The 21,658-nt window shown below is 46.3% G+C and overlaps 1 long non-coding RNA gene and 1 pseudogene across 1 annotated transcript; one reads left to right on the top strand and one right to left on the bottom strand.

The window, feature by feature from the left end:
- Positions 1–1,505: 1,505 nt before the first annotated feature.
- On the bottom strand, positions 1,506–9,111 carry LOC134630276 (zinc finger protein 609-like; annotated as a pseudogene).
- Positions 9,112–20,518: 11,407 nt separating this feature from the next.
- LOC134632063 (uncharacterized) lies at positions 20,519–21,350 on the top strand. The gene is made up of 3 exons (XR_010094443.1): positions 20,519–20,580; positions 21,104–21,163; positions 21,260–21,350. It is a non-coding gene; the product is annotated as an uncharacterized LOC134632063 (long non-coding RNA).
- The last annotated feature ends 308 nt before the right edge of the window (positions 21,351–21,658 follow it).

Genomic DNA, 21,658 nt, shown 5'->3' with positions numbered 1-21,658 from the left:
CGGTGGCCCCTAGAGACAAAACACGTACAAACTACAAAACACATTTCTAGCATTAACTGAACTTCCAAAAAAGAGCTACCTAGATCACTTAAATTACACAATTGAAAGCATATGTGTATTGTTTGTGTATTTATACACAAGCACTCATATATATTCAAATAATTAAAAAAAATGTTCATTTACCTGTTACTACCACACACCAAATCCGGTCGTTGGTACTTGCTGGCTTGTGTAGCCACTAGGTAACAAAAGCTCAACACTGCCCCCTAGCATCCTGGAGCACTTCTGTTGTGTTTTGTATGTGTTTTGAGTTTTTACGTGTTTTGGAGTTTGTACGTCCTTGTTCTGTAGGGGCCACCGTAAATATACTTTTATTTATTTACTCCACATAAAATGTAATAAATAAATCATATAATACAAAAACCAACTATTTACATTTCAACTTTTAACTATTTAAAATTTCAGCTTTTTCGTTTTAAACAAATTTAAAGTGAAACAACACAAAACACTGCAAACCACAACACAACAAATTAAAATATGAAAACAAAAAGAAGATGCATATTCTCTGTCATATGGGCCTGCATGAATAAACTTTCTGAATCCTTTATCATCCGCAACTGAAAATAGTTGTGGATGATTACTATACCTTTCTAATGTGACGTTGTTGTCCCTGGCTCTCTTTCTCTCTCTCTCCCTCCCGCTCTGTTCCTGTGCTACTGCGAGTGTAACTACCGCCCCTCCCCCCTCTGCCCAGCGCAAAGCACAAGGCTCGCGTGCGGAGTGAAGCGGGAAAAAAGTGCGAGAGAGAGGGTGAGAGAAAGAAAAAAAACCCCCACGGCTCGCGATAAAGAGCCGGCTCGCGTCGTTCACGTCAAAGATCCGGCTCTAAGAGCCATTTCGTTCGCGACCGACACATCACTACTGTCCTGTCAGCTTACAGAGCAACGCAGTAATGATGCGTTTAAAGGTCGTGTCCAAGACAAATACCACAAATCTTTTATTTCTGAGATTTAAAGAAGAATATTTTGTTTATATGTTATTTTAAAAAAGAAAATCTTAAAAAAACAAAAAACAAACAGGCTGATAAAGCTTTTGTCTGAAGCTTCTGCATTTCTGCGTTGGCAAAATCAGAACCTGAACAGTCTCAGTTTCAGTATATTTTTTATTATAAATGTACTAAATGTACTTAGTGCTTTAATTAGTCCCTAAGGACCCCAAAGCGCTTTACACTACATCCAGTCATCCACCCATTCACACACTGGTGATGACAAGCTACATTGTAGCCACAGCTGCCCTGGGGTGCACTGACAGAGGCGAGGCTGCTGGACACTGGCGCCACCGGACCCTCTGACCACCACCAGTAGGCAAACATGGGGTTAGTATCTTGCCCAAGGATATTTGGCATGCAGCCAGGAGCAGCCTGGGATCGAACCACCGACCTTCTGGTTAGTGGCTGACCTGCTCTGCCACCTGAGCTACAGCCACCCCAGTGACTTTGATGCGTCTTTGTTGACCAGCATGTTTGTCCCACAGTGGCCACCGTAGCCAGGATTACACATGCAGTGGTGAGATAGCTTAAAGATCTTTAAACCTGTTCGGTTGAGCTCTCAGCATCGAGTCCTCTACAGCGTTTTTAAAGCTTCACGCTTCTTTCGGGGGCCAGTGACAGTCTGATCATCTGGGGCCGTGCGTCGCATTCGTCTAATTTTATATTAATAATGTGAATGGAAATGAGCACTCGCTCGTCCCTCGGAAACCACAAAGAAACGTGGCTTTTTACATTTGGGTCAAACCAAAACACTCGTGCTCCTCGCTGGTTTTCACTCTCCAGCCCTCGCCGCCCTCGCGCTCTCTTTGGTGCTGCGCCTGCTTTATGTCGTGTTTGAGTTTCTCACCTGGGTAATTCTGCATCATGACCGAGGGCATGCCTCTGTACCCGGGGTGGCTCGGCTCGTAGCCCTGGCTGTAGGCGTATGGTCCGTGCATGTAGGGCACGTAGCCCTGATGCTGGGCCAGCGGCGAGGGGAATTGCATGTGAGGCGGGCGCGCCTCCTTCCCGCCCCCACGGAGCTCCTCGGGGGGCAGCTGTGTCCTGCCCTCCGCCGCCTCCTTCGCCGCCTCGTCTTTTTGCAGGCTCTCCTTGGGCCGCGGCCTCTCTTCCTTCACCTTCCTGTCCCGCTCCTCCTTCCACCTGTCGTCCTCCTGCGGTTTCGGAGCCTCCGAGTATTTGCTGGGGTAGACGTAGGACCACAGACGCGAGTCGGGCTCCTGCAGAGAGGGAGAAACCTACGTCAGCATCAAACTAACCTCAATCAATCTTAAAACACAAGCGAGGCGGAAAGAGCCGTGACAGGAAGGAAGACTGGACGCCTTTACCTGTCTGTACCACATGGCGGCTTCGACGCTCGCCGCTCGGCCCGACTCCACCCCTGACTTTGGCTCTTCTTTCCCGTGATGCCCTCCTTCACTCAGCTTGATCTTCAAACCCTCAGGCTGGGCGGCGGGCGCCTTGGAGTCCTCTCCCTTCGCCATGATGACCGACTTGGCCTGTTCCGAAGTCATGGCGGGCTCTTTGGACTTCGCTGGGTTCACACCTCCCCTGGCGCCCAGATCTGTGAGGCTGGGCGCCCTTGACAGAGTGGGCAGTACCGACACCTTCTGCTTCCACTCTTCTTTCACGGAAGCCTCGCGCTCTTTGCTCTCCGCCTTCTTGTCAGCGTGGCGCTGTCGCTGCTCTTCGTACTGTTGACGGTAGGCGGGGTTAGAGGCCAAGAGGTGGGCGTGGTAGGCCTGCTCGTGGGAGTAGGAGTAGGGAGGGACGTAGTACTGGTTGTAATAGAGCGGCTGGGTGTACATGTTGGAGCGCTGCTGGATGACTGATGGCTGCGGAGGCCCTGGCTCCACCTTTCTCTCCTCCTGAGGCTCCTCCTTCAGTTTTCCCTCCTCTCCCACCTCCAGCTCCTCCTCTTTCTTCACTTTCACTTGTGCTATCTCGCCATGAGGTGGTGCTGCAGGCGCTGGTCCCGGGCTGGGGTTGGCGTAGGTGGGGGAGTAGTAGGCGTCGTAGCTGGGGTAGTACGGCGAATCTCTATTGGACGCCTGAGGGGGAAACAACGCCTTCTTGGCGCCCTCACGAGGTCCCTGGTCAGGCTCTGGCTTGACCTTTACCCCCTCTGCCTTACCCTCACCGTCCTCCCCAGAATCAGAGATGTCAGAGTAGGCGGGGCTACCGGTCTTGACCGACGTGTTGTCAGCTCCGTTCTGGGTCATGTGAAGCGTGGGTGCCAGGCCGGCCTCCATCCTGCTGGCCACGCCGATGGACGGGCTGGGTGCGTTGTCGGAGAAACTGTACACCTTGTCGGCTTCGGCTTTGATGCTGGCGAGCCGGCTCTGCTGAGCTTCTGAGGAGCCGTTGAGCAAAGCGTCTGACGCCTCAGAGTACGGGCTCTTCCCCTCCTCCGGCCTCCCCGCCTTACCCATCGCCTTCGGGCTGTCCTCTTCCTTTCCGCCGTCCCTCTTCTTTTTGTCTTTCTTTTTCTTGTCCTTGGAATGGGCGGGGCTGGAGGCGGGGTCAGTGAGGGGCGGGGGTTTAGGCTGGACGTTTTTCAGCTGTGGGCTTTTGGGTACGGACTGTACCACTGAGCCCAGAGCGGGGGAGGATGCCTGCAGGGAGTACGGCGAGGGAATTCCGGGCGCGCCTGCGGGGCGGGTCAGCTTCAAGCCTTTCTGTCCCAGTTTCTCAGCTTTCCCCCCGGCCGTCATTTTCTTCACCTTCCTGTCGTCCATGCCGTCATTACTGGCCTCGTCAGTCAAACACGCCCCCTCCTCGCCGCCGTCCGTCACCTCAGGCTCAGCCTCGCTCGTCTTCTTTTTAACCTTTGATGTCAGCTTGCCTGGTGAGGGGGAGGGGGCATCGCAGGCGAGATGGCGGCGCCGTTGCAGGAGGCGGGGTCGGGATAGAGGGCGGGGTCGTCCCCGTACTCACTGTCGCCGTCCTGGTCCAGGCGGACGTCATGGTCGTTGTGGGCGCGGGCCTGGTGGTACTTCAGTCCGTTGATATGCTTGTACTTCTTGTTGCAGTTGGGGTGGGGGCAGTCGATGAGCACGGGGGAGGGGCTCATCCTCTTACCTCGACCGCGGCCGCTCCGCATCTCCACGTCGCTGGTGGGAGACTCGCAGAACCTAAGAACACAGAGATGGACATCAGCGAGCAGAAAGACACACCTGACCTCACCTGCACCAAAGGTAACCCCGGTTTACGCAGCCTTACAAAGGTGTCACACAGCTGACTCAAACAAACCATCGTACAACACACAAAGCCGCAGCTGTCCAGTATCAGTAATCGAGTATTGATTACTCCATCGAGTAATTGGATAAGACTTACGTTTGTCTTATTAATGAGCAATAATAAATATTCGAAAGACAGGAAGGTCTCCATGTCAGCTGGTTTTGTTTACCTGCATGAAACCTACAGCCTTTCACTGTGTTTACGTCTGCAGGTATCGACCACGCAAAGTACGATCGTGTCTCACTAAAGGTTCATCTGTATATTTTTCCCTGACACGTTTCTACATTGGTGTTTACATGGTGGTGACTGAGCACAGCAAGAACGAGCTTGTTTTATACTCGAGATCTTGGCCGAACGGCGTGAGCCCGAGTCGTTTCTGTACCTCGGCGGCGCCCAGTCGTGCCGCGTGCAGTCCAGCAGGGTTCCAACGTACGTCTTGTTCCTCCAGGTGACGTTCACAACCAGCATACCTGCAGAAAAACACACACAGGCAAACCATGAACACGAGCTACTCGGTACGGAGGTTCTTTCAGCACTGTGTTGGGACCTTTGGCCCAGCGGCTCAGTTAAACTCAACTTGAGTTTTGAATTTCTTACAGAGGTGTCAAACTTACACTATAAACCAAACGACACAGAGAACCACTCAGTACTACTACCACCAGAAAAAAAGCTGCACAATCTGCACAGCTGGCACTGAAATTCAGCTTTCAGTTGGTGGGAATTCCCTCTTCAAACTAACAGGGGGAATTCCTGCACATCGCTTTCACTTTTCCACTCGGCGCCTGTCGCTCTCAGCTGCTCTGGACTTTCTGTTTTACCATCCAAGCAGCTGATTTGCTCATTAGAAGCTGGGGCTGTGGACTTAACTCTGGAGGCCTCTCTGCGGATGAATGCTGGTGGATGTGTAACATCCTCAGGTGCTTTTATGAGCCAGATCCTCGTCAGCTGATGCAGATTACGTTTTTAGCACTAAAGGCCTGTCTGCAGATGTTCCAGACGTTGGCCAGGTGTGACACCTGTGCACTGTTGGGCTGAATGTTATTAACCTGCCTAAAACGTGTTGGGATTTAAATGAGACAAATCTGCAGAAATCAGTGAAATGATGTGAAACCCATATTTGGCCGTGACTGGCGTCCTCCTCGCTCTCGCTCAGAGCCATCGAGTCCGTCCTCAGAACTGCAGGCCGACGTGCAGTTATTTAAAAAACAAAAGAGTTCACATTGAAGTACAAACATCATTTTATGTTGGTTTAAAAAAGCCAAAGGTTTTCTGACCCCACAATTAGGATTAAGGGATAGGAGTTAAGCTCCTCCCCCTCTGGGGTCTCCACTTTAACAAATGAGCCCTCAGAGTAATTCCCCACACTTACAGTTCCTTTCTTCGATGTGCTGACATGACTGTATCAAAGCACCGAAGCTGTGAGCGCAGCAGGAAGCAGACGTGTCGATGTGACTGGGACGCAGATGTCGAACGCTTTCATACCAGCGTCACGCTCAGCGGGTTTCTGAGGTCGAACCACATCAGTGATTGGCTGACAGTGGAGCTAATTAAAGAGTATTTCATCAGAACTTTCCACTAACAGGAGCGCATCTAAGAGCGCTGCTGATGAACAGCTTCCTGCCCGAGTCTATCACCTCTACACAGGTTTTCCTCCAGCTGCACGCCGCCCTGCATTCGGCGTCCGCAGGACGTGCAGACGCGCCGACAGGACCTCACTGAATAAAAACTGAGATGTACGACTGTTCAGCAGCAGCGTAATCCAGACAATAAACTGGATCTGATCTTTTCACAGAGCTCCACACTGGCTCAGCATCAGCATCTGCACGTACATCACACCTGCTGAGATTCATCTCCAGTCATGAACGTTCAACCCAGCTCATAAAACTGATGCATGTGTTTGTTAAAGTATGTCTGCAACAGCCAAAAGCAAAGAAAATGCAAACAGTACTGATGGACCAATCATTATTTATTTATTGGTACCACTGCAGCTGCATGAGGCTCAGCAGCAGTGAGAGGTCAGGTAAACATTAGAGCATTAATGAAGCACCTTTTCTCTAATCTAACGGGAGTTTTGTGGAGTGAAGGTGCAGAAAAGCTTCCTTTGTGGAATCATTGACAGGAAGACACAGCGCGGTGTTCGCTCGCCGTCGCAGCTCGTAAAGGTTTGCTGCAGAAACCGAGTGTCTCTCGCTTCTTGTTCCAACCGAAGGCTTGATGTTGTGGGAAGTTCCTGCCAGTCTTGTGTGCACGGCTCTTCTTCAGCAGAATGGGAAACGATGTTCAGGTCGGGGTAGTGCGAGTGCCTCTGATGTGTCTGACTGAACTGAAGCGTCCCTCAGACGGATTATTGAGACGATCTCGGGCCTGTGATGAGCCTCTGATGAGCGTTTGTTTTGTTCTTCAAATAAACACACGTAAAATAAAACTACGCAGCCATCTACTGTGATAACGCTTTTCTCACCGTCCTCCGTCTCCTGCCACACGATGCCCTCCAGGTTCACGCTGGTTCCCGGCTCACAGGGTCCCAGGCACTCCGGCTCGGTCGCCAGCGCCGCGTCGACCGTGTTCACGGCGATCGAGCGCGTGCGGACCATGATCTGCTCGCACGGAGACGAGACGTCGCCGCTGCTGGGGACGGAGCCGAGGAGGTGGAGAGGGGGAGGAGCTGGGGTGGAGACCGGAGAAAGTACAGGGAGGAATGGGAAAAGGAAAACACCTGGCTGGAAAAGTGCACGATAACACCTATAAAGCGCACTGCACTGTGTGCCGGCGCACTTTTTCCATAGGCATGCTTCTAATGGTGGGCACATGAAGAACATGAGGGGCGTGAAAGCTCGGGGAACCCTTAACCAATTTTTTGTCCACCAGGCCACGGCAGAAGCAGATATGGTATGTAAACACTGGTTTGTTTTTTTAAACGCTCTGGTTAAGGTTAATATGGGCATGTGCAGTGAATATCAGCGCTATGTGGCCAGAAGTGTGATAATATAATTTATTTTGTGTAATAAACATCTGCAAGGATAGATGATTACAACAAATAGATGACTAATACATAAAAGTAATACATAGATGAATAATGATGATGAGTTATGATGCGTAATCATGGGAACAAGCAGGTTTACAAACGGCAGCAGCTGATTAGCATTAGAAAAGCTGAAATAATGCCTCAGCTGAAGCCAATTGTACTAAATGCACTATATGTGCACTGTTACAGGAATGTTTTTCATTCTATTGTTTTCTATTAATTTATATAATTTTAAGTTAAGCATGACAGGCTTCTGTTTAAGAAAGAGGCCTGTTTTATTGTGTTAATCAGAATCAGAATCAGAATCGTGTTTATTGGCCAAGTATATGTGCAGACAAATACAAGGAATTTGGTTCCGGTAGATGGTGGCTCTCAAGCACAGCAATGTAAAAACACACACACACACACACCTATATGTACATTACGCATGCATACACATACATACACAAAGCTGTGTAAACCAACTATAAATAACTAAACTTATGTACATAAAATACAGAAATGAAATGAGGTGGAATGAATACTACAGAATGTACATAAGGTGCAGTTGCAGTCTGGCAGTGGGAAGCAGTGTGACAGGTCAACTGTTTAGGAGGGAGATGGCGAGGGGAAAGAAAGTGTTCCTGTGTCGGGTGGTCTTGGTTTGCAGGCTTCTGTACCGTCTGCCAGAGGGCAGCAGGTCAAAAAGTCTGTGTCCAGGGTGTGAGGGGTCTGTGACGATTTTCCCTGCCCGTTTCCTGGTTCTTGAGAGGTACAGATCCTGGATGGAGGGCAGGGGGGCACCGATGATCCTTTCTGCTGCCCGTACAGTCCGCTGCAGTCTGCTCCTGTCCTGTTTAGTGGCTGCACCATACCAGACTGTGATGGAGGAGCACAGGACAGACTCAATGACTGCAGTGTAGAACTGGATTAGCAGCTCCTGTGGAAGACTGTACTTCCCCAGTTGTCTCAGGAAGTACATCCTCTGCTGGGTCTTTTTGAGGATGGAGTTGATGTTGGTCTCCCACTTCAGGTCCTGGGAGATGGTGGTACCCAGGAACTTGAAGATCTCCACAGTCGACACAGGGCTGTCTGATATGATGAGGGGGGGCAGAGTTGGGGGGTGTCTCCTGAAGTCCACTGTCATCTCTACAGTTTTAAGAGTGTTCAGCTCCAGATTGTGCTGACTGCACCAGAGTACCAGCCGCTCAACTTCCTGCCGGTATGCAGACTCATCACCATCCTGAATGAGGCCAATGACGGTGGTGTCATCTGCAAACTTTAGGAGTTTAACAGCCAAGTTCTTGGAGGTGCAGTCATTAGTGTAGAGGGAGAACAGTAGTGGTGAGAGGACACATCCTTGAGGGGCACCAATACTGAGGGACCGAGTTTCAGAGGTGATCTCCCCCAGCCTCACTTGTTGCTTTCTGTCTGTCAGGAAGCTGGTGATCCACTGACAGGTAGCTGGAGACACGCTGAGCTGGGAGAGTTTGGAAGAGAGAAGTTCAGGCACGATGGTGTTAAAAGCCGAACTAAAGTCCACAAACAGGATCCTGGCATAAGTTCCCGGGCGGTCGAGGTGTTGCAGGATGTAATGCAGCCCCATATTCACTGCATCATCCACCGACCTGTTTGCCCGGTAGGCAAACTGCAGAGGGTCCAGCTGGTGGCCTGTAATGTCCTTCAGATGGGCTAACACCAGTCGTTCGAAGGATTTCATGACCACAGACGTCAAGGCGATAGGTCTGTAGTTGTTCAGTCCTGTGATGGTAGGTTTCTTGGGAACAGGGATGATGGTGGAGCGTTTGAATGTTGTCATTTTGAGCTAAAGATAAATGGCTAAATGATCATTTGTTTCCCATATGGTCATATCACAAAGAATATGCATCTACTTAAATCAAATTCAAGTCAAATGGTTAAAAAAATAATTTCACACAAAAAAAGAGCTACAAAATTCACCACACTGGGAAGGGTGAAGACAACTGGGTTGCCCGGCCCTGGCCACGAGGTGTCCCTTATTTATTTTTCAGGGAGTTGGCAACCCTAACGGTGAGCAAAGTGCCAGAAACACTCCAACCCAGCAGCAGGAAGCACTATAGCAAAGTCGTACTGGTCAGAACCCCAGAACAGCTCCTGGTCTGTGACGTCGGGGCGGGCGTTTGTCTGGGGAACCCCATGAGCTGAGCCCCAAAATAAAAAGCCCAGAAAGAAGCAGGGAATCCAGCACAGCATGTCTAAAACATGGAAAGGTGAGAGTAGAGTCTGTGCTGCAGTGCGAATAGATCAAAAATGATTAACCACCCCTGAAATGTCTCCTCCTCTGGTGGGAAAACTGGACGGGCTGCACAGATGGAAGCACTGCTGATAGAGAGGAAAACCCTGCAGGAGGGAAACTCTCCAGGTGATCCAAACAAATGAACCTTGAAACTGTTCCACAGACAGATCCCGGCTGCTTAAAGGCATCCTGTGGAGGTTTGGATCACCAGTTCAGTAATATTTGACCATGTGGTGGATGTACATTTAGATTATTCTCATGGCCGTCATTCACATTTCAACATTTACATGAATCCATTGATCCACTGGTGAACAGGAAACAGCAGACATATGCCAACAGGAGAGTGGGTGTGTAGTGCTGAGAAGGTCTGTTTCATACATGTTTTACATGATAAAACTTGTTTCCATTCTAGACAAAGATAATAAAGATAATACAAAAAGTATTGTTTAAATGATGGTTTCATTGATAAAGGGAAAAACTCTCCCCAAACCTGCCCTGTGTGCAAAAGTAACTGCCCCCTAAACCTAATCACTGGTTGTTGCACCCTCTGCAGCAGGAACTGCAGTCACGTGTTTGTGATCCTTCAGTGAGTCTTTCACATCACTGTGGAGGAATCTTGGTCCACTCTTATTTGGAGGATTGTTGGAATTCAGACACATATTTAAGGTCACGCTGACGCACCTCAGTCTGATTTCAGTCCAGACTTTGACTCGGCCACTCCAAACACTTCATCTGTTTTTGGACTCATTGAGAAGTGGACTTGCTGCTGATCATGGTGCTGCTGCATAACTGGAGTGCTTTTGAACTTCAGGGCACAAACTGATGGTCAGACATTCAGGACTGTCAGGTAGAGAGTAGAATTCAAAAGGGCCACAGCCTCTCTTTAAGAAATGTCACTTGACATCTGCAGCACTCAGTCTGCTGCAGCAAGCGTGCTGCTGCAGTCTGTTGGGGGGCATCATCAGGAACAAGGATGCAAGGAGAGGAGACAAACTAGTGAGGAATGCTGGCTCTGTAATTGGAGCTGGCACACACACACACACACACACAGACGCACACACACGCACACACACACACACACACACACAGACACACACACACACACACGGACGCACACACACACACACACACGCACACACACACACACACACACGGACGCACACACACACACACACACACGGACGCGCACACACACACACACACACACACACAGACACACACACACACAGACGCACACACACACACACGGACGCACACACACACACACACACACACAGACACACACACACACAGATGCACACACAGACACACACACACACACACAGACACACACACACACACACACAGACGCACACACACACACACACACACAGACACATACACACACACACACACGCACACACACACGCACACACACGCACACAAACACACACAAACACAAACACACACACACACACAGACGCACACACACACACACACACGCACACACAAACAAACACAAACACAAACACACGCTCACACAAACAAACACAAACACACACACGCACACACAAACAAACACAAACACAAACACACACACACACGCACACACACACACACACACACACACAAACACACACACACACACAAACACAAACACACACACACGCACACACGCACACACAAACACACACACAGAGGAAGCTCCCTGCTGACCTGCTGCTTCTGAGAAAAGTCAAAATAACTTTATTCATATTGAAGATTACATCAAACAGACGTCACGTTGAAAACAGCAGCGTGTCATGTAGCTACTGAGTCTACAGGTCCACAGGAGCAGAAGAAAGGACGCTTTACAGTTTTTTACAGACGCTAGGACACATTTCTCAATACTTAGGTCACTTTTGCAAAACTCCTCACACAGTGAGCACAACAGAAGTCTATGTGGGCTAAACTGAGGATCAGTTATCATTGTTTTGGCACAAAATGCATTCAATGACTACATCTCTCAAATTTCATGAATTATTTTCTCACTCAGACACAACAACTGCCAAAAATCTTTGTACGTACAGGACATTTTGCATGTACTTACATACTGTTTTCAAAACTGTTAAACTTATGGTCAAAACAATAACATAATGCAAAACTGAATAAGACAGCAAAATTCAACAGCAATATTTTATTGAAACATATTTTAAATCTAAAAATGCAGTTTAACCAGCCACAGCTGATTCTCATTGTAGATGAACATCTACACAGGTGTTACTCCTTCAATTTCATTACAAAAGGAGACAACTGCTGAATAGGTTTGTTTTGTGATGTAAACATGGACCCAGCCAGAAATGGAGAAGTGGCTGAAAGAGGAAGAAGAGTGGCTGGGAGGGGGCGAGGAATACGTATGCGTGGTGGAAGAAGAATAAGAGGAAGATCAAGAGCTGTAGTCTCAGATGAGATCAGAGCTACTGTAATTGATCATGTAGTAAATCATGGTCACTCAATGAGAGAGGCTGGTCAGAGAGTGCAGCCAAATCTGCAACGCTCTACAGTGGCATCTATTGTTAGAGTTTTCCGGCAAACCAACAGGTAACTTGTATTCTGCAAGGGCATTTGCACATTTCAGAAGTAAATAAGCTTTTGTGTAATTGTTGTTGCATTTCTGCTTAGGACTCAACGGTTACCTCACACAGGAGGGAGAGGACGGATGTTCACTGATGTGCAGGAAGCTGCCATTGTTGATATGGTCATCAGAAACAATGGAATAAAACTCACTGAAATTAGACACAGAGTCTTGGCAGACAACGTTACTTTCGCAAATATTCACAGTGTAAGCGTAACAACAATTTCTAGAGTCCTGAAAAAACATCAGGTCAGGATGAAACAGTTGTACACTGTGCCTTTTGAGAGGAACTCTGAACATGTCAAGCAACTCAGGAACCAGTATGTCCAGGTAAGATCACAATAAAATACAGATCAGTTTCTGAACAAAACCAAACACACACAAAGACAATTTTTACAAATTTACTACTGTAACAGCTTATGTTGCCTTGTGGATTTATGTTAGAGAGTCATGGAGATTGAAGGCAGGCAAACACACCACATTTTCATCTTTGTGGATGAGGCAGGTTTCAACTTGGCCAAAGCACGGCGACGAGGGAGGAATGTGATTGGGAAGAGAGCCACAGTGAATGTCCCGGGCCAGACGGGTGCCAACATCACAATGTGCGCAGCAATATCCACTGATGGACTGCTGTTACACAGACCACTAATTGAGCCATACAACACTGAACGGCTCCTTGCGTTCCTGCATGATCTCTATGGAAGGGTTGTGCTAGGTGAGGAAAGGGATGCGGAGAGAAGGAATCAGCCAACATTTATAATTGTATGGGACAATGTGGCATTTCATCACTCCCGTGCAGTCACCGAGTGGTTTGCAGCCCATCCCAGAATGGAGTCTCTTTTCCTCCCACCTTACTCTCCATTCCTCAACCCCATAGAGGAATTCTTTTCCTCATGGCGGTGGAAGGTTTACGACCATCATCCACATGATCAAATGTCCCTCCTGGATGCAATGAATGCTGGATGCCTGGAGATATCAGCAGAAGATTGCCAGGGATGGATCAGGCATGCCAGAAGATTCTTTCCTAGGTGTATTGCCCTAGATGACATAAGATGTGATGTGGATGAGAACCTGTGGCCAAATGGAGAAGACCGAGTAGATTAGCATTACTATTGTATGTGTATCAGTGGATGGTGTGTATACAAATTCTTGTATTTTGGGATTACTTAGTGCAAAAAAAATAAATATACATGCATGATGTCTGATTCATTCCAGTAACATATATTGAAATTATAAACGGAGATGTGTCCTTGTTTTACACAAGAAAACACTGTGTAATGCTACATGTTGTTAGTGTTTTTTAGGTCATTGTTTTGTGGGTGACAAAGTGTGTTTGTCGGCTGTCAACCTTTGCTAGTGTTCTGGAAGAATGAGTTTATTTGAGACCTGAATAAAGTGTTTTGGTAGTTGTAGTGCATTTTGAATGTGAAATGAACTGCTTTGCCAAGCTGAAGGTCAGTTAGGAGAATTGTGTGAAGAGTTTTGCAAAAGTGACCTAAGTATTGAGAAATGTGTCCTGGCGTCTGTAAAAAACTGTAAATGAGTATAAATGAACAGAAACATGAATTAACAAAAAAACCAAGACATGGGAAACACCGGAGCCACGTTCAAGTGAAAGACGTGCTGTTCAGACGGCTTCTGAAATGAACCCGACACCGTCGGTGATCGCTGACCTCAGCGGTACGGCACACCGCTGTGATGCTGGCGTGCAGTAATTTGTTTGACAGAAACGCGTTCTCCATTAGTCTCCGCGCTCCGGTTGACGGACTCTTTGCTGTTGGTGCAGCAGGACATTTTCTTCCCATCGTTGTTCTCATTTCCTTAATTGATGGGGTCTCATTATCGTCTGTCTGACCGAGGTCCTCAGATATTTGCACCCTTTTATCAGATAATTGGTGTGTTAGCTGTGGGTCACTGCTCTGTTTCTGTGATGACCTGCAGAGTTCATTTAAAAAGAAAAACTGGGAGCAGAAATATCGATGCAGGTGGACGGCTCCGACTCTTCAGCCGAGTCTGCCTCTCGTGTCCTGGTTTCTATGTTTGGTCAAGTTTCGAAGAAAGGAAGCTGCTAAAGTGGAAATCTTTGATATTTTGTTGGCCTGCATCATCAGCTTGCGAGCACAGATGAGTCGGGGTCGCCGAGTTTTTCCCGGGGTGAACTCGAGGCCACGTTTGCCGCTGTCACAGCTGAGGTTACGGCTGACAGTGACAAATGTGGGCCGACTGAGCCTCGGGAGCCAAAGCGCAAAGGCAGCGAGAAGATTAGTAGTGTCATTTAAATTTCATGTGTGGCCTCAAAGTAGGGCACGTCCATCAACTTTAGTGGAGCTGAGGCTCCGGTTAACGACGCGCTTTAACACCGGAGGCTTCACTTCCACTGCTGAAAAGATTAAATATGTCTCAGAAGCATCGCTCTACGTCTAACTGTTGTTCACTGATATTCAAACTGATGATGTGTCGTTGTTTCACGCTGCCCTCGTTCCGCATATTTGATGTGAGACAGACCAGTGAGACCTCACTGCTTTTGGACACATTCTGGTTTTAGGCCTCCGGATGTGGAAGGAAGGTGATTTAAGCAGCTTTATCACAGCTCACTCGCTCAATCAGAGAACCGAAGAAAAACGTGAGTCTCCGTTTCTGCTGCGACGCTCAGTGCCAGGAGATGGATCCATCCTGCTGTCCGTAAACGCTTCAGGCTGCTGATGCTCAAACTCCACAGCACGCCCGAGTGATGTGACCACGCCCATCTTCTTGTGACTAACGCTCCGTGCCACAAATCATCCCAGGCTGGTATCCTGGTCTGGATGATGAATTCACTCCAAAATGCACGTAGGCGTGCGCGTGCGCACGCGCGCGCACACACACACACACACACAGCGACTGTGTTCAGCTCGTGGTGTGAGCTCAGTACAAACAGGAAGCTGACATCTGAAGGTCAAAGTGTCAATTAAAAAAAATAAACTGGAAAAAGCTACACTGAGCAGAATAAATGAATGTGCTGGAATGAAGATCAGAGGAGGCGTGTGTGTGTGTGTGTGTGTGTGCGTGTGTGTGTGCGTGTGTGTGTGTGTGTGTGTGTGTGTGTGTGCTTCTCAAACTTTTCCTACTTTTCCTACACGGTGAGAATTATGCTCCCATCACAGCCAGAAACGTCTGACAGATTCATCCTGAGGGATCGGTCCGCAGTGAACTGAGGTGTTACTGAGCTCAGAGATCAAGTGAGCGGTCGGCTCATTTTCTCACAGATGTTTTTATTACACCCAGAGGAGTCGCCCCCTGCTGGGCAGTAAGAGGACTGCAGGTTTAGGGCACTTCAGCACACTGTTCCAAATGAAACTGTCAGTAATCTGGTGTTGAGTGTTTTCAAACCTCGTTTCCTAAACTGGTCCCAGCAGCTCCTCGTCCATCACGCTGCCGTTGTTCTAAACTCTGGTTCACTGAGAATCTCCGTCACCAACAGGCTCAGAACAGGTGACACGGAGGAGTCCGCACAAGAGGTTTACTTAAATAAAAGATCTTTTAACCAAGACACAAAAAAGAATGAGGAGGTTTAGAAGGAATGGAAGACGGACACTGAGCAGCTCACCTGGGCCAGTCCTCCGTGTCATCATTACCCTCCTTTACCACTGAAAGCCAGCTCACTCCAGCTCAGCTGTGCACTCGACAAAAACGAAAAACGGCGCTTATACCTGAAATTAAGGTCACTTATACACAGCACAGCCTGACAGTACTCATCGCTCACAGAAGGACCCCCAGCGCTTCAGTGATGAACCTGACAGCTTCATCGTGGGGGAGGAGCCTGAGCTAATACAGTCGGGCTCAGCTGAATGCGTAGCCTGAACTCCTGCTGATGAGATCAAGTCTGTATCACCACGAACAGCAGCTTTAACACCTGCAGACATTTATGTAGACTCTCTCTGTTCGAGCTTTCTGAGTTCACGTCACTAATCACGTCCTCCAAACTGTCAGCATGTCTTTTAGACCTCGTTCCTAAAAGTATGCTCAAAGAAATCTGACCATTAGTTAATACGTAAACTTTAAAACACGATCAACTCATTGTTATTAGCAGGCCAAACCTACCGCAGGCTTTTAAGGTTTGGGTAATTTTACATTGTAGGGTCTTGAAACACTTTGGGATGGCTGTTGTGAATCGTCACCATATAAATAAATGAACTTTATTGACTTGAATGTTTTGATTGTTCACATTAGGTCTCAAAAAGCTGCAGATGCACCGTCATACCGTCTGATTTCTTCAGTTTTCTTACTCTTACTGATGAACCTGCAGGCTTCTGCAGTTGCATGTAAAGAAAATCCTTTTTAATAACTCTCAGAAGCGTATCAAACTCACTGAAGTGAAATCAGTTATAGAGAACATCTGCACGTCATAATCAGCCACTTCACCACCTAGCAGGGTTTAAAGTTTGACTTTTTGGCTTCACCTTCTCTGCTGACACTTTTAATCGCTGATGTTCTCCTCTGAAGAAAAATCCACCTCACAGCTTCATCCAGGCAGATTTGAGGCAGTCAGAGAGACCTTTCACTTTTCCTCTTAGAGCGCTACGAGGAGAACTGACAGCTAAAATTGGAGGTTTTAAGCCTAATTATATTAGTTCGAAGCATCACATGCTCTGGTCTTTGTCTCCTGAGAGAGCTCATCGGTGGTGAAGTTAAAGTCGAGCGGCCTGCCTCAGATCCTCTCCCTCACATATTCTCACTTTTCACTTCCTTTAGCAGCTACTTTTAATACGGAGAAGAGCAAAACCTCCAAAAGTCCACATCAGAAGGTAGACGGCAGACGGCATAACCTCTAACGAGAAGAGTTTGCAGAAGAATTTGAAATAATGTCCACAACACCCAAGATCAGCAGCTGGCTAAAGTTCCCACGAGGCATTTAAAATGTGATTACTAATGAGAGATTCACTGACAGCACTCCCAAATTTATATTAAAGTGAGCAAGTTCTGGAAGATTGATTTGGTGTGCTTCCAGCAGACTGCACAATCAGCTGAGGATGAAGTTTTGCTGTCATGCGCTGTCCAAAAATTTATGTCTCAGGACGCTACAGAGCGCCGTATATTATACTGCAGTCACAGGAGGACTGACCCAGAACAATCATAGCCAGACAGAACCCCGTCCACCGTGCTTAAGGAGGATCTGTGTTCCAAATCCTGAGAACAAAGTTGTTAGAAGTGAGATGATGTGGAAGCATACCAACCTCCTGGGCACGGTTCCTTCTCTGCTTTATCCCGTCTCCATTTTTGCCCTTGTTTACAGAAGTGTTTCTCTGAGCAGTGGGTCCTTCCTGCCATGCAGCACTGCTAAACAAAGCTTCAATAAAGAAACTAATGTCTGCCTTCTCTTGACTATAATAGATATAAGTGCTCACCATTAAAATAAATATTTTGGAAGAACTCTTTCTTCAGAAATTACTCGACTACTCAGGAAAAAAAATTTACATTTTCATATAGGTCCTATTTCCTTTCTGTTGCTTACGTCCACCAACCAAAACAATCGTGCACCTGTTTAAGCCCTCAGTCTGTCAGACTACACCTGTCCCATTGAATACAGACTGAGGACCCTGAATGCAGATTATAGGCAGATATCAATGCCACAGTCTTCTATTAAGGGGACAAACAAAAACCATACAACAAAGGAGGCACAATAAACAGGTACAGGAAACAATCTACAGGAAACAGGAAGTTGCAACAAAGGGGAAAAGGAGACAGGGGAATCATTTCTGATAGATAATTAGGAGAGGGGCTAACAGCTGGGAGCTACAGCAGAATGGGAAAATGAGATTAACCTATGACAACCTGGAAGCCGGGTGTGGTTTAACTATGATCCTGGAAGTCAGTCAGTCCGGGTTAGTCGGCTGCTCTCCATGCAGCACATCAAACTCCCGCGCTTCCTTTGAGGTTTAATTGGTTAATTGGAACAAGCTCTGAAATCATCTCGTCTCGCTTGTTGAACAGCGGTTTGAAGCCGGCAGCTGCTTGCTTGACCCACGATCCGGTAATAAAGACACTGGAAGGTTACCTAGGTAACCAGAGCCTGGAAAGTCCACAAGTGCTTTGAATGTGGATGCAGCTTTGGAAAACAAAAGAAGCTCTTTTACCCTCCATCAGCACAACTTCAGTGAGTTCCAGCCACTCAGCACGACGCTGGGAAAAACAGTAAAAGGAAAATTTAGCAGCACTTTCAAACTCTGCGAGCAGGCTCTCACAGTGCTTTCATTATAAGTGTTACAGATGTTCTTGCACTGCTTTGGTCTATGCACGCTCCAAGCATCAAGAGCAGTCACTCACAGACTCACAGAAGGGCTGAGCTCCAGTTGACGCAGCAGAAAGCCGAATATTCGAGTGTGTGTTTACTGTGGATGGCACTAACAGCTGCCCCTGTGATTTCCAGGAGCGTTGTGGAGTGTTGTATATAGACATGGACACTGGGAGAGGACCACGAGGTCATTAGAAAGCAGAACATGTGATTTTAACTTACCTTTATAGTAAAAACCCAATATTTATACTGCCATTCAGCAGTTTCACCTTCATGTCTTTACACATCTTTGACCCTGATGGTTCATTCAGGCCGTGCACACTTAAAGCTCAGAGTTTAGAATTACTTGGTTCACATTCTGGTTTCACAGACACAAGAGTCATCGTCTGCAGTGACTTCTGACCCCAGTGTGAGTGAACCCAGGAAAATGCTTGTTTATTGGAGAATAAATAACAGTTTAGACTTGTAGCTAAAATCAAATTGACAGTTTAATGTAGTTGGTAATGAGTGGAAATGAGTCTCTGACGGGGACAAAGACCCAGAACGTGGCTCCTTTTAGATGGTTGACTCGTGGTCTTTGCATTAAATAAAAAGATTTCTTTATATCTAGAAATTTCCTGCAAAATTTGGGTCAAAATTGCATCAAAGTCTGTTTTGAAATGTTTGTTTAATCTGGATGTTTAAAGGTCATTTTTGGTCTGAGAGTTAAAAGCAAGGAGAAAAAACATTTAGCTTTCATTTCATTATGAGCTCAGCTTGGAGCTCCAAAGTGTTTTTTTTATTCTTTTTTGAAATGAAACGATTTTTTTCCAGACTGAAGAGAAACACTCAGCATGTAGCCTGAGCAGCTTGGATAACCTGTCACATTACAGAGCAAACGCAGCTTAATGTTCAGAGTTTTGTTTAAATGTCTGAAGTCTGCTGAAGGCGTGCGACAGACTGGTGACCTGTCCAAGTTGTGCCCCGCCTCCCGCCCTATGACCAGGGGCGGTTCTACACTGTAAAAAAAGTCAGTAAAATATACAGCAAAACACCGTCAAATTCCAACGGTAATGGAGCGTAAAACCAAAAACTTCCTTTTACTGTATTAAATAGATTGAATAACCGTTAATTGTGAGACTGGATAAAACTTTGTTTTTTACTGTGATAAAATGTTGAAATTATAAATATTGTCTGTGAAAACAAATAAATATGCATACATTTTACAATTAAATATTGTAATGTTGAAAATGTCTGAAAAACTTAGATTTTACGGTATTATTTGAGTAAAACTACATCTTTTCGGGTTGTGCACATTGGAATTCACAGTATAAAGCTGTAGATTTTTAAGCAAACAAAAAAATTCATTTTTACAGAAGCAAGATGTTAAACAATAGGGTCCACTGTAATAATACAACCAGTAAATACCATTTAAAAAAAAAGAAGCAAATATCAGCAGTGAAAGACAATAAAATTGATAGTATTTCTTTTTTTATTTTAAAATTCAGATACTGATATACAGATTAAAAGTTAGGCCTGCAGTATATCATTGTTAACCTTCTGATAAAAAAAAATCAACAGCAAAAGAAGATGTTAAAAAAATAAAGTTCATGGTTGTGAATAAAATTGATTTCAATAATCTTTTTTAATTATTATTTTTAAAACAACTTTATGTTGTTGTGTTTCACGCCATATTATCAGACCACCTTAAGTGGGTCCGCCTTAAATTTTGAGTTTGTGTGATCGCTGTTGATTGGTAGCTAAACTGCTGGTAAACTGTGTACAGACGTTTTACGTTCGAATTGCAGAGAAAAAAAAATTCTGGTAGCAACATTGTGCAGTATGAGCGAACCATTTCACCAAAAAAAGGGGAAGCAAGGCAAGACGTGGCTGCAGCGGTCTGCAGACGTGACTTCTGATCAAATTCGAACCTCCTCCTAAAGAAACAAAGAGCGACATTATATTGCGGGATGACGTCACCTGAAAATGACCAATAGCGCGGCGCGCTGCTGAGCCGTGTGCCAACCGCTCTTTTTTTCATGCAGGAGACTCAAGTTGGCTAACGGACACAGTTTTGAACTCGTATATTAGCGTCATTTATGGCTGCTTGGACCACAGCATCTTCGGAATTTGTAGACATCCTGGCAGCTTACAATTAGTTCGAGGTGAGGTGAGTACATGCAACTTCAAGTTATCTCTGTTATAAAAATCCACCAGCCCAGCGTTTATAGATAATTTTAGCAGTTCGTTTTTTATGAGTGAGGTTGTGAATTTAGTTAGCATTTGTGAGTTGAGTTAGCATTACTGTCGCCAGGGAAGCATTGCTCTGGATTAGTTTCTGTGTTTGGCTGCTTAATTTGCTAGGGAGGAATTACCAAAGTACATGGAGTTATGTTAACCTGTAATTTCTGTGGTAAGGTAGTTCAGTCATCAAGGGGCTACGTGCTTCATTGTAAACTGCATCGGAATGAGCCACGTTGTTTCTTTCGGTGTATTGAAGCAGGCTGCAAGCAGACATACACCAGGTATGGCGTGTTTAAGGCTCATTTTTACCGAAGACACTCTGCCCCCACCCATGTCACTGGTGTGGCGGTGGTTTTTTCGTTTACATGTGCAATGGCGATGTGTGAACGTCAGTGTCAGAACTCTCTCTTTATGATTAAAAAGGTTTGTTTTGTTCCTGCCCTTTTCAGACACTGAATTTGAGCAGAAACCATAAGGATACTCAAAGGACCTGTGACTCTCAGGAAATGGTGAGATTTCAGGTCATAATCTTTTTTTCTTTTTTTTCCATTAAATTCATTTTCCTTTTTCCCTTTACAATATTGCTGTTTTGTTTTTGTAAACAGCATCAAATGAGAGGGACAGATGAAACAGTTTCAAGACAATGGCAGGAAAAACATGCTGAAGATTGAAACAAACCTTGGCTGGAAATATTTGGTATGTGTTTTACCGTAAATCAAATTGTTGAAAAACATTCAGCTACACTGCAACACAGGGAAACTTGATTTGCACTTATTTTGTTACTTTAATTTCTTGTCTCATTATTTATATACAGTTATTATTGTTTATGGTGTATGCCCTTCTTGTTTTCTTTCTGAATGCAGAAAGTATCTAGCCAGTCCACAATGAAAGCTTCGTTGCACCCCATGAGTCTTCTGGCAGAAATGATGGCGCCTGTATTCTTTGGTTTCCCTAAACATCACACCCTGCCTGTTTATACGAGGCTCTTCAATTAAGTCTGCACC

This window comes from Pelmatolapia mariae, linkage group LG7, assembly GCF_036321145.2.
Source record: "Pelmatolapia mariae isolate MD_Pm_ZW linkage group LG7, Pm_UMD_F_2, whole genome shotgun sequence".
Taxonomy (NCBI): domain Eukaryota; kingdom Metazoa; phylum Chordata; class Actinopteri; order Cichliformes; family Cichlidae; genus Pelmatolapia; species Pelmatolapia mariae.
Note: the sequence above shows the minus strand (reverse complement) of the source record. Positions and strands in the feature narration are given on the sequence as shown.